This window comes from Rhyacophila brunnea, unplaced genomic scaffold (assembly GCF_057557595.1).
Source record: "Rhyacophila brunnea isolate RB1 unplaced genomic scaffold, BYU_Rbru_1.0 scaffold_13, whole genome shotgun sequence".
Lineage (NCBI taxonomy): Eukaryota > Metazoa > Arthropoda > Insecta > Trichoptera > Rhyacophilidae > Rhyacophila > Rhyacophila brunnea.
Window position 1 is genome coordinate 18,819,616 of NW_028232785.1, and position 13,261 is coordinate 18,832,876.

At 33.8% G+C, this 13,261-nt stretch overlaps 1 long non-coding RNA gene across 1 annotated transcript; it reads left to right on the plus strand.

The window, feature by feature from the left end:
* Nucleotides 1-546: 546 nt before the first annotated feature.
* Nucleotides 547-11,580, plus strand: LOC147076782 (uncharacterized). Its single transcript, XR_015069705.1, has 3 exons — nucleotides 547-750; nucleotides 4,571-4,717; nucleotides 7,345-11,580. It is a non-coding gene; the product is annotated as an uncharacterized LOC147076782 (long non-coding RNA).
* The last annotated feature ends 1,681 nt before the right edge of the window (nucleotides 11,581-13,261 follow it).

A 13,261-nucleotide genomic window follows, 5' to 3' on the forward strand; every position in this document is an offset into this window, starting at 1 on the left:
TATTGGATCGAATGGAAATATTATTGTTCTACGAAAAAAATCCTAAAGTGCTCAAATTTGACATGGAAAATAGTGTCTATCTGCATCAAAGTGTCTATAAACTAAAAAGAAATATTATCAATCTACTTGATTTATTTTATTATGACATTACAATTTCCATACATCTTTAGATCACTGTTTTAGTAGGTACCTACCTACTAATATTAAATCATTTCACTACCTACTGATACCGACAAAAACAGTTTTTTGAACCTCCTGAAAAATTGACTAGAGTTACCATAGGTAATATGTCAGATAGACACTTGTCAGATCAACGTCGAAAATTACATTATATCTATCACTATTTATAATGCTTTCACTAAAAAAAATCTTTGGAACTAAAGGAACCATTTTATTTAAAACTTCAAATACGATTTACACAGAACAAGGATTTTTGAGTTGTTTCCCTATAGAACTAGGGTATCGATATGACGTCAAAGTATTGATCCTTTTTTGACAGCTGTGGACACCGCACTAGTGTCCCGGCCACTTTCGGCTTCCAATCAATCGAGTGTGCCACGGCAAACGTCAGTTTTTTACACTTTGTTGCTTTAAAAACACAAAATGGACGTGAAACGCGAACCAATTGCATTGGAAGCTGACAAAGAAGAGCAGCAATGGTTTGAGGTACCTTTATTATATCCAAACAACCAGAACACCGGCATTTATATAAAACAAGAGCGTGTCGACGATGTCAGCTGTACTTTTGAGGTTAGTTTTTAGTTATGTATTATGAACTACTTACATGCTTGATTGCGGAACAAATTTTTGAGTGTACCTATGGAAAATGCTAACTTTACAACCAATAATTCGTCTACATTTTATTCAGGATTAATATTAGAATATGTATTGCATGAATAAACAGTTTGCGTCTAAATAAAATACGGTTCTTGTCGGCTTAAACTTTACAGGAAGCCAGCGAATAGGAACATCAGAAAATAGCCGATATACTGAATTACCTACCTATTTGTTAGGTTAGGTTAGGTTAGGTTAGATTCTTGAATTCATGAATTTTGCCGAACTCGGTTATGAAAATTGCCGCTGTTACCGCCTGGCTTGTACCAGAGTTTGTTACTGAGTAGTTTATTGAATGATTGTAGTTTGCTAGCTAATGTATGTTTTCACTTTGACATAATGTTGTATTGACAATTCACCATTGTATAATATAATATGACTATATACCACCGATCACTTTCGTTTATTTCATAAATTTCAGCGATATTTACATAAATTCTAGCAAAATTGGAAGTAAAGTTGAGACCTTTTTTTAAAAAGGTCCTGGTTGATTACGTATATCGCACATGTATTTCTAAAGTGACAGAACTCAACAATCGGTTTTGAAAAAAAGGCCAAAAACTGTTTCTGAGCTATGTAGAAGAATATTTGCAAAATAAATAGTATTTTCAAATGTAATGGACGCTAATTTTTGAATATTTCGAGTCATGCAGCCCTATGTTGTAACTTGTGACATGAAGTCACCCGACGACGTGACGTAATTGTGACGTAAGCTCAATACACGCATCGAGGCGAGCCGCCCAATGCACACGGCTCACCATAGATATTATTATGCTGAAACACCTATTTGTGTATGGGGACAATGAATAACGCCAATATTAGGGTAGCGTTAATTTCTCGAAGACTATTGACTCACTCCGGTAAACGTCACAATGATGTCATATGACGTCATGTCGCCGGGCGACTTCAACTCACAAGTTACAACATAAGGCCCATGAGGCCTAAGTAGGCTCGCACATCAGAACTCGCCGCATGCGCCTTACGACGAATTCGTCGATGTGACGTCATCGTAAACCAAGAAACAAACGTTATCAAATGGAGCTTCGCAGATTGGACAATGCAACTGCGACTCTGCGACCCTGCGACATGTCTCGAGTTGCATTGGCCCTGCATGTCGATCTCGAAAAATGTCGGCTCCGCGCAAGCGCGCAGCCTGCGGTCATCGACCATTTCTGTCTCTATCTCTGTCTACACTGTCATTGCTCGCTCATCGTTGGTCACCGCGTTTGACGTTTGTTCATACAATCAACACAATAAAAATGGGAGACGAGAGACTTCTCCTTTTTCGCGTTTGACGTTTGCCGCTAGGCAGATGTGCGAGATTGTAGCATGCAACATTCGTCAGCGGTCTCAGAAATTTTGATTTATGGCCGTCAGGCACACAAGGCGAGTTGTGATGTGCGAGCCGGCTAACTCTAAATGTTGCGTCTAAAAGCTCTACGTTTCGCCTGTATAAATGACCAAACTCAAGATAATACAGTTTTGAACTTTAAACGGCACACACATTCACCACGGATTTGAAACAACAAGAATGACATGCGCCATCTGCCCGGCTATTTCTGAAGGTAAATTACTACACTTTTGTTGTTTCATAGAGAATCATTTCACAAACTCGTGCTTAGTGATAACTAAAAAACACTGATTTTTGAGTTGTGTCATTTTTTAAATACATATGAGATGTATTAAGAGTCGAAAGGTTTTTATGTTAGCTCTTCTGGACGATTTTCTTCTTTTACGGGGTGTTTAAGGTTTAATTACGATAAGGGTTTATTTTTCCCTAAAAACAAAAGAATATCCGTTTATTGGTTATTGTTTTTTTTTAGAAATTTGGGATATTTTCACGCATCCCAGGTGTTTTCCAACTAGGATCCAAGACAAGGGCTTCAATTCCGGGAGGAATCTCATTTCTATTTTTTATGAGTGAGTGCTGCGTACATACTGAGGTTTTGTCAAATGCAGTGGCAAGGGGCGGAGGTAGGCTGTTAAGATTCAACATAAATAGTGCACACTAAACTCGTGTCAGTCAGATTTATTTGTTTTCTTCGAACTAAGAATACATATTATTGCACATGGTGTTTGTTAGATTTTAAAATTCACTTAAGCCTATCTTTATTTATTTATTTTAAAAAAGACACACTGAAAACATACACTGATAAATTATTAATTCAAGACGTTTACAACATGATATTAGGAATAAAAAGTACAGGTAAATCAAATAAGTAAAGAAAGACACAACAATAATTCAAGGAAAATACAAATTAAAAAATAAAATAGAATTTTAAAAACAAAATACATAATGCAAATACAAAATTTCGACATATCTAGCAAGTGCATTGACCAGCCGCACAGCCCTCGCTATTTAATGATATGGAGTGTTCTCTGTGCCCATGTATTGCAAACCATAATAGTTTACGTATGTTATGGGCGTTCCGACAAAAATAGTGCACACTTATTCAGTCATGCTTATCTGTTTTCGTTGAATTAAGCATACATATTATTATGGTGTTGGTTACTTTTTTAAAATGCATTTAGCCCTGTCTAAACCAAACCATAATCAATAAAAAATATTCTGCTATCTGTAACATAATACCTAAAATGAGGCATGGTTTAATGGCATATTTTATAGATAAATGAATATTCTTTGACTATTATCTACTAAGTCTTGGATTAGGCAGGGTTTAATTATTGAACTGGAGAAGACTTAAGAGTGGGTCTATTGTTTGTGCCCCGTATCAGTTGAAGTACGGCCTTATGGTAAAGAGAGTCCAAAAGAAATTTTTGAGACTTTACTTTCGGCTGTATGGATATAATCCGTGGCTATAACCGACTGACTTTCTCTTAGGTATGCTTACACACTGTAGCTTAAAACTTAGAAGGGATCTTTATTTAGCTACATATTTTTTCACACTTATACGCGGCGTAAATGTGAACTCTGCCATTCTTGGTGGTGTTGGTTTGCGTGTCTCTGATAATTACCTTAGGAATCGAGGGCATCCGTTGTTTGTTCTCACAAGGTGCAGAACTAACCTGCCATTAGTAATGCCAATTGGGAGGGCAATAACCATGTTAAATGAAATCGCTTCGGATATTGATATATTCCACTTACGTGAGAGTGAATTTTTGTGGACTTTGTTTTATAAGTTTTCAATATAGGGTCTATCAAAGTTCACTCTGTGTGCTTCCATCTACTTTTATTTTTGTTATTTTATTTTATTTCTTTTCTTACTTTATTTCTTATTTCATTACTTTTATTAGTTCACATTTCTCTGTATTTTTATTTTAAAAACTGTTAACACTTATTTTATGTCGTGAACGCTTTAAATTTATAATTTGTTATGTTCATCATAGGTAAAATAAATAATTTTGAATTTGAATTTGAACTTTGAAAACTAACAAACGCATCTATTCATTGTAGTCTTAGGTCAATGGAAACAAATACGTTTGACTGAAAAAGTTTAGTGTGTACTATTTATGTCGAATCTTAACAGCCTACCTCCACCCTTCGCCACTGGTCAAATGTGACCTTTATGTACCTATAGGTATTAACTGTTCTATACTCGTCACCCGTGTCTCTTTCCACACATCAGTACCTTCCCTGCAAGTCTGTTTTTAATGTTGAAGGCGGTGATTGCTGGCTTGGTAAAAGCCTGCACTTTTCTGCTTCTTATCAATGCTGTCAGCAGGATGCGTCCTAGATAAATACCCGATTTCCTTTATTAAAAGATTTTTTTTTCAGAAACCTTCAACGGACTCCGGTCAATCAGAGACAGATTTTAAAGGAAGTGACTTAAACGAGGAGTGTGTTGCGGACACAACACGCCAAAGCAATTACGAGGATTCGCAAGCTGGCTGCTCCTATTTGGACGATGGACCTGTAAATCAGGTACACATTATTTTATGAATCTGCCACAATCTATATAGGTACTTCTTTTTCTTCCACCCTGTCACGTCCCAACTTTTGGGCATAGGGCAAGCACAAGTTGGCGCCACTTCCCTCGGTCCATCGCCAACTCCTACGCCACCCGCCATGTCACACCTGCAGCATGTAGGTCGCTCTTGTAGCACCGCTGCAGGGTGAGGTACAGGTACAGTCATCGTTTAATCTCACGCGGTAATTACTTATGTGAAAATGAATGATATTAGTTTTATTAATCTCTAGGTCAATTACATTAATAAGGACATCTGGAAAAAAAATGACACTCACTTTTTTGTCGAATCTGCCGAATGGCACAATCTGTTCTAACGCCATTTACAATAAAGGTGATATTGCTAAAAATTCCCGATGCTTTTTGTCGGTCTGCAGAATGGTTCGGTTCGAACGGGTTCGCTCAAATGAACATTGACACTAGAAACACCGTTCTAACGCCATTACAATAAAGGTGATATTGTTATAAATTCCCGATGCGTGATATTGCATAATCGAAATTGTGTGACGTCTACCTATACATGTGCGAATGTCGCTATGCGCGAATTTACTTGCTAGCTACTGTACTGAGTGCGTTGTCCATTAATAATGTCAATGCTCTAGGTACATAATGAGTCAAATAATTGAGTGATCACAACCATAGTGAACAAAGTTCATTCTGGCTACTTTTGAGTACGCTAGGTTCAAACTTAATATTTGAGTAAGTATTTCTTATTCTGTAAGGGTATGATTGGAATATTATTTTTGTATCTTTTATTTTACTTTTCATATCGTTTTTATACTGCATATTATATTTATTTCTTCTTTCCACTGTTTCTTTGTTTATAAATGTCATGATGTGAACGTCTTAAATTTATAATTTGTAATGTTCATGGTATGTAAAAATAAATAAATTTGAATTTGAAGGTAATATTCGACTCACACCCTGCAATAAACACACCCCTAATAAAGGAAGATGCAGGATCGATCCACATAAGAAAATATCTGGCGCTAGGGATGTCTGATACCTCTTTTGGCAGGTAGTACTTTAAAGTGCTATGACCCGCGTGGAAATATTTTATAAAAATTATTTCATTTATGGAATTTATACATTTTTCTCATATTAGAATAAGTACACGTGGTTGGCAATTAGGATGTTTCTATTATTTATGTAAAGATATTAAAACGCCCACTATAGTCAGCGGGTAACGCGTCGGCTTATAATGTCGTGGGTCCCAGGTTCGAATCCTGGGTCTAGCAAATACACATATTATTTTTCATGGAGCTAATAAGTTGAGCAAGTGATATCCATTTCTCGTAAAAAACTGTTAATACAAACCTCTGCTCTGTGGATGCCATATGATCTTATTAGAATCGGACATGGTCACAATAAGAAGAAAATAAATAATTCTAATAGTTGATAAATATACATAATTATGTTGATACTTTACAATTAATTACAACTTATAATGATACTAGGTTTTAATTACGCTTGCTTCTAGATATAATTTATGGTAAAAAATAGTAAATTATGTACATCAATATTGAGGGGTCTTGGACGATTTGGCACCGGGACAACTGGACGCCACGGAATTCGAAAATAAATAGACGTTAGGTACTTATAGGTACTTTAAAAAAAATATATTATTATTTATATTAAAATGATTATATTATGATTTAATAGTTAGTGAGAATGTAAATATGCAGACGTAAATAAAGATTTAATCGTGCATATGCTTAAGTTCCAACGAAAAAAGAGTTTTTTTATTTTATATAAAGCCTTTGGCATGGTAATTCTCAATCCGCAATAAAGAATACATTATGTTAAGAGTAAAATGAATTAAAACTACTAATTTGTAGATAGAAACTGATTAAAATACCTCGTCTTCGTTCTGTATACGTGTCTACGACAGTGCGGCGTCCAATCGTCCGGAGTCCAGTCGTCCCATTCCCATATTGAGGGCTAACACGATTCTAAGCAATTTTTGATGTAAAAGTATAAGTTCTAAAACAATGCTGTCTCGTAGTCAACACTGTTCATATTTCTATGAGTGAACCCTTTTATCATTTAGTTTTCTGAAGGAGATTTTTGTTGGAGGAGTGTTGACACTTTTGTGTTTATTTTATTAATACGATTTTTTTTTTGTGATTTTACCGAGGCTTTGACTGCGACTCGTTGTCATATCGCCTCTTCTCTACTAGAAGGGGATCCGTCTATCAGGTCCTCACTCCTATTCTGTTAAATAACTTTACAATTTTGCCTAGCTCTTCCGTCTTACCCACCGCCAGGACACCTTTCAATTCGTCGACATTCTTATATATATCCGCAATTCGCAGCTGTACTCTGTGAAGTTCATATTTAGGGCATTGTAGTGCTATATGTACAATGTCTTCTAAATTTTCACTAAGAATTAGCAGTTAACGCTGTAAAAGAAAACCTTGTCAAAATAAACCTTTTTTCCTGATTTTACCTTATCTATATGAATTACTTATTGAAAAATGTCTCCACTTTCCTATTTGTCAATATGTCTATAAAGTTTTTATAATAATTCTCCTATTTTTTGTATTATCACTTTCACTGAATGTGATCTTCCATGTTCTTTTAGTTTATTCCTGGAACCTCTGCATTGACTTACATTCCTGGTCTCGAATCCTCAAGAAGTGTGTCAGGAGAACAAGAGCCACACAATGAGTTACAGATTATGGACATCAATAAAAAACTGGAAGTTTATAAAACATTGATTTCAGACATCATTCGTTGTACTGCTAACCTAAATCAAATGCCACCCTTCGGTGTATTTAACGATTTGTTGGTGCCTATTATAAAGTTAGAGAAGAAAGCATTTCATAAAAGAAACTTTGTATGCAGTATTTGTTTTGATATTTTTGCAACATTATTTTCATTAAAACGTCACAAAGCGATTCATAATAAGTCAATTGGAAATATGACAATAGCGAGTATGAAAATATATAAATGCAATATATGTAATTATCAGTGCACACGATCTGATTCCATGAAACTACACAAAATGGATCATTCTGGAGAAAAGCCATTTAAATGCGATCAATGTGATTACTCATTTAAAGGTTCTAATTCGCTGAAACTACACATAATGACGCATTCTGGTGAAAAGCCATTTAAATGCGATCAATGTGATTATTCGTGTACAAGGTCTAGTAAGCTTAAACTCCACCAAATGACCCATTCTGGTGAGAAACCATTTAAATGTGATGAATGTGAATACTCGTGTATCACATCTAGTAAAATAAAACTTCACAAAATGACTCATTCTAATGAGAAGCCGTATAAATGTGATGAGTGTAATTACTCGTGCATACAGTCTGGTCACCTCAAAGCACACAAATTGATTCATTCTGGTGAAAAGCCATTTAAATGCGATTATTGTGATTTTTCATGTACGATATCATCTGTCTTGAAACGACACAAAATGATTCATTGGGAAGAAAAACCTTTTAAATGTGATCAATGCGACTACTCATGTATCACATTTAGTAAGATCAAACTTCATAAAATGACGCATTCTGGTGAAAATCCTTTGAAGTGTGATGAATGTCATTACGCGTGCAAACAGCCTGTTCACTTAAAAGCACACAAAATGATGCATGCTCGTGTAAAGCCATTTACTTTATTTGATGTATAATGTTTTGTTCGCAACATTTGTTTTGCAACAATGCAATAATATTAATTCTGTTGGAAAGCCGTTTAATTATTATCAATGCAATTACTGATCCCGGTGAAAACCTTTTAAATACAGAGATTGGAATTTTTGCGTAGAATTGAATGAATAGAATAGATTAGAATAGAATAGGATAAATAGAATTGGATGAATAGAATTTGCAAAAAATTCATTCTGTTAAAACGCTGTTCAATTACTGATATAGAAGATAAAATAAATCATAATATCATGAATGGCCACAAAATGGCTCATTCGGGAGTAAACATAATATTATGTAAATGTAAGGTTTTTTTTGTAGAGATAATTATAATAGAATACACCTAAGTAGTATGTATATCGTATGTGTTTGCCATGTGTTTAATATTGTGCTAGTGCAGGGGTCGGCAAAGTCTTGAACCAAAAGAGCCAAATATGAGTGGCACAACGGTTAAAAAAATCGAGAGCCATGCGTATATTTTCTTAAATATGATTTAATTAACTGAATTAATTACATTTTATAATTGTTTATTTATTAAGTGAAGAAGATTTCCCGAATAAAACTAACGTACATACTTAATATTATATGTTTTTATTGTTGACAATATAAATATAATTTTTACGGATTATGAATTACATACAGTTTTTACGCATTCCTAAAAACTAATGTGAACAATGACCTTCCTAGCATTTCTTTGGAAAGTGTGTATGTTTGGTAATATGTAACTTGTAGTTTTTAATTTTAGGCACGACTCCAAAAATTCTCATCGGCTATTTTTTGGCTTATCTAAATGCTATTTATATTGTTCATGTTTGAAAATGATTGTTCACATATATATTATTGTGTATACTCGATTATGAGTTCGGAAATCTATTCCATAATGTGTATTCAAAATCGTAGTATCTACTTTATGTATATCTTTTAGAGCGCCCCTCTTGTGTTGTGAAATTAAATTGCATTTGTCTCTCTCCAAATCCTCAAGACCTGAAAATTTTGAGCTCCATGACTATTTGCTTGTTAAATCCACCAATAAAATTGTATTTCAACAGTGCTCGTGTCAATATAAAATGGAGAAAATTTTGATTTGTCGACTTTTGCAATGGGCGGATTTAAAACAACAATCATACCTTTATGCCTCAACCATCATGGAGGAAAAATTATTCTCGCGATAATGTCATTATATAATAAATAATAAGTGTACAAATCAATGACAAAAAATTAAAATTGTGAATTTTGCAGAAGTTTTTGTAAAAATTGGGAATTTGGCAAAAAGCCGCACGCCAATACCCAAAGAGCCACATGCGGCTCTCGATCCGCGGTTTGCCGACCCCTGTGCTAGTGTGTACCGTTCAAAAACGTGTTGAAATAATTAACCTAATAATTATAGGTACATACAAATTTACTTCCATAGCGAATCAATGAACTTCAAAAAGTAGAAGTTATAATATTATAAAATTAATTTTTACAAACAATAGACAATATTTGACAACTAAATTTAAAAAAAAAAATCTCTTATTTACAAGCCAATCCAGATATCTGCACTGCAACCAGTGATGCCAACCGTACTATAATTATAATACAATACTATAATTTTGATTTCGCGAAAATTGTAAAATACTATAATTTTACGCCAACTATACCAAAATAATATAATTTTAAAGAATTCAAGTCGAAAAATGTTCATGTACTATATATTTTTCAGAATTACTATAATGTGTACGCCTTTGTACTATAATCAGCGTAGAAAAATATGGCAACACTGACTGCAACGCAAGTAACGCCTTTACAACGTTGACCTCGGAATATATAATTCACAATATTACATTTTACATTATATATACTTAAGGCTATACTTCAGCTGGGGCACGGTCTTAAACGATCGTGACTACGCGACGTGAAGACTGCAAATAACGCGTGCAAAATAAAACATAATTTGTCATGAAAAGCCAACATGCGTCTATTTAATGTTATGTTTATTGTTCTATTACTAATAATAATAATAATAATAAATTCATTGACACGTTTTCTTTTTCACGTAACTGGGTAACGTTTTTTAGTCATCTTTACACGATTTAAGAATTAATTCACCCGTCGCCATCACAAAACAAATTGACGTGTTCACCGTTTGACTTTCACTCTCCGATTACCAGTCGGTCCGAAATTTCGTTGCACCTATAGTTGAAAATTATTTGCCGTTTCACTGAAGTACCGTCTTTAATCATACTTTATTTTTCATTTATCCCACTTTCTAATAATTTAATTTAATTTCTAATGAATTCAGGTATTGTACTATCTCATTTGAGTCGTTTTTTGTGACCCGAGTTTCGCTTTTCGGTGTATTCAAGTGCTATGGTATTCACCAATGGTAAATGCACACTGACAACAAATACCTACAGTTAGGTAATTCTCGTTAATATTATTACAATAAAATGCCGTAAAAACCCGTACCTAATAGACATTTAGATACTAATCACTTACAATACAATCGCATAAATCGTCATTACTTGGTTATAGCATATTACGTACTAATAAGTAATAATTCTATTCCATAACAGTAAACTGAATGCATCAAACCATTGCCCACTGAAGAAGAAAGCCGATACATTAGACGGCTGGTCCTACTTTTCGCCCCTCCCGTTGTCTATGGATGATATGGGTATTAATTATATGGGTACGTTATAATGACCAAAGTAAATCCTCCGTGATCCTTGAATTTTTTTACGCCTCGCTATTTCTCGTAAGTTGTCGGCTATTGTTGGCCTGCTTCATTCAGTTGCTATATATTCAGGGCTATAATTCAAGAAATTTTTGTTTTTCGAAGAAAAAATACACAAACCCGTTGCTGAAAAAACACAAAAAAAGTTGACCTAGGTCATCTACTGGATAGAACCACCCTAGACACTTCTAATTAATAGATAATCATCGTTCCATACTTATGAATGTAAAAAATGTTCAAAACTAAGTGATATAATTTTATTTAATTTATCTAGTAGTTGACCACCCTGGTCAACTACTGAAAAAGTATTAAAAAAAGTTTGAGTAGTTGTCTCCCCACCACAAACGTGCTTCCTTGTAAATATAACTTAAAAATTACAAATGATCTCGATACTTCAATAATATGACTGCCCGTAATGCATTAACTTGATATTATAAACTCAAAAACATTAATTGCCATATGCTTACATCCACTGATATCCTTAACAATTTACTTAAGAAATTAAAAATAAAATGCCTACGGCGTGATTTGTTTTTTTCAAAAATAGCTGCTATGACGCTCCTATGACATATGGTGATGTGTTAGTTCCTCAATCCGACCACAAATGACTTCACTTGTCTGAACTTTACAATTTTGAGCAATCCCGCGTCTACGTTTCTTATTTTGGGCATTTTATTGAAAAAAGGTTAACTACTGATACATGGTCAACTACCGGTACATTTACCTTAATTGCGACAAATTTTAACTATTGGCCTTATTAATACCCACTCATCAGCGTTCTTCTAAATCAAGCTACTTTGGCAATCGGTTTTTGTTTTATTAAATCATAGTATATAACTATTATTACTAACCGACGTCGTGGATTTCTCCAATATTTTTTATGATGTAACTTACTTGAACAATAATTATTATAAACTTATAAACAGGATAAGTCTTTAAATATATATATATTATGTTTCTCCATGTACCAAGGCAAGCAATCACACATATTTTTCATGTTATGTATGTAAAAGTTCTAAAAATTCAACCTTCTGCTGTTTAATTATAAAAATATATAACACATAAAATTAATCCAGCGTTTTATTTAATTAGTTTGTAATATTTATTTTTGTTTTTTTACACATTTTGACAAACAGGATTAAGTTAATAAGGCGCCCAGGTAAATTTTATAAAGCACGTAATTGAGATGGGGTAGAAATTGTATATATTATGATATTAATATATATTTTTTTATAATGAGATTGTAGTATCATTTCAATGAAAAGATACACGTATGACTGACAAAATTTAATGTGCACTATTTTTGTCGGATAGTAACAGCCTACCTCCACCCTTCGCCACTGGACAGTCTTCGACAGAAACTTTGATTGCTAAAAGTGAATCTTAAAACGACAGAGATTAACAGTTATTACTTTACTTTTCGATGAATAATAAGTTTTCATTTATTTTTGTTCTAATTTACAAAATGCTTTTTTTTTAATATTTTTTTTTTGCCAATTCATGGTTTAATTATTTGACCATGTCGGGCCGTGAATTGATGTCAGGTGTACGTTTCCATTACGGTTTGCGTTACCTTATTTTAAATTTCTTATTCAATTCATACTTTCGCAAATTTCAAAAATAAAGCTGATATGGCAATCAGTTCATTGATATATTTAATAATTACTTTTTTATTTAACGAATAATTCACTAGATTTAAGAATGTAACATTCTAATTATTGCGCAAAATGAAATATTCGACCCCAGGACATTCTGGTACCCAGTGGATAATATACATTCACAGAATGAAGGTATTTTTAAAAATGTGGAATTTTTCTATCCCCTAGGATTTATTCGAATTTTAAAAAGTGCGAATAAAAAAACCCATATGGGATTATTCAAATGCGACCACATCATTTTTTGGATTTTGGTACTTGTGCCAAAATAATACATTATAAAAGTACTTATACCATTTTCCAAATATCTGTTAATGACTTGGATTACGGCAAAACCAATGTAAAAGCCAAAAAACCAGCAAAGCAAAATTCCGCACAAATCACCACGCACTTTATCCGGTTCCTTCCTAAGATTTTGCCATCTAGAGCAAAAGTACCTGTCTCTCTTCTTGGTCGTGCACTCATGGCTGAGGATCG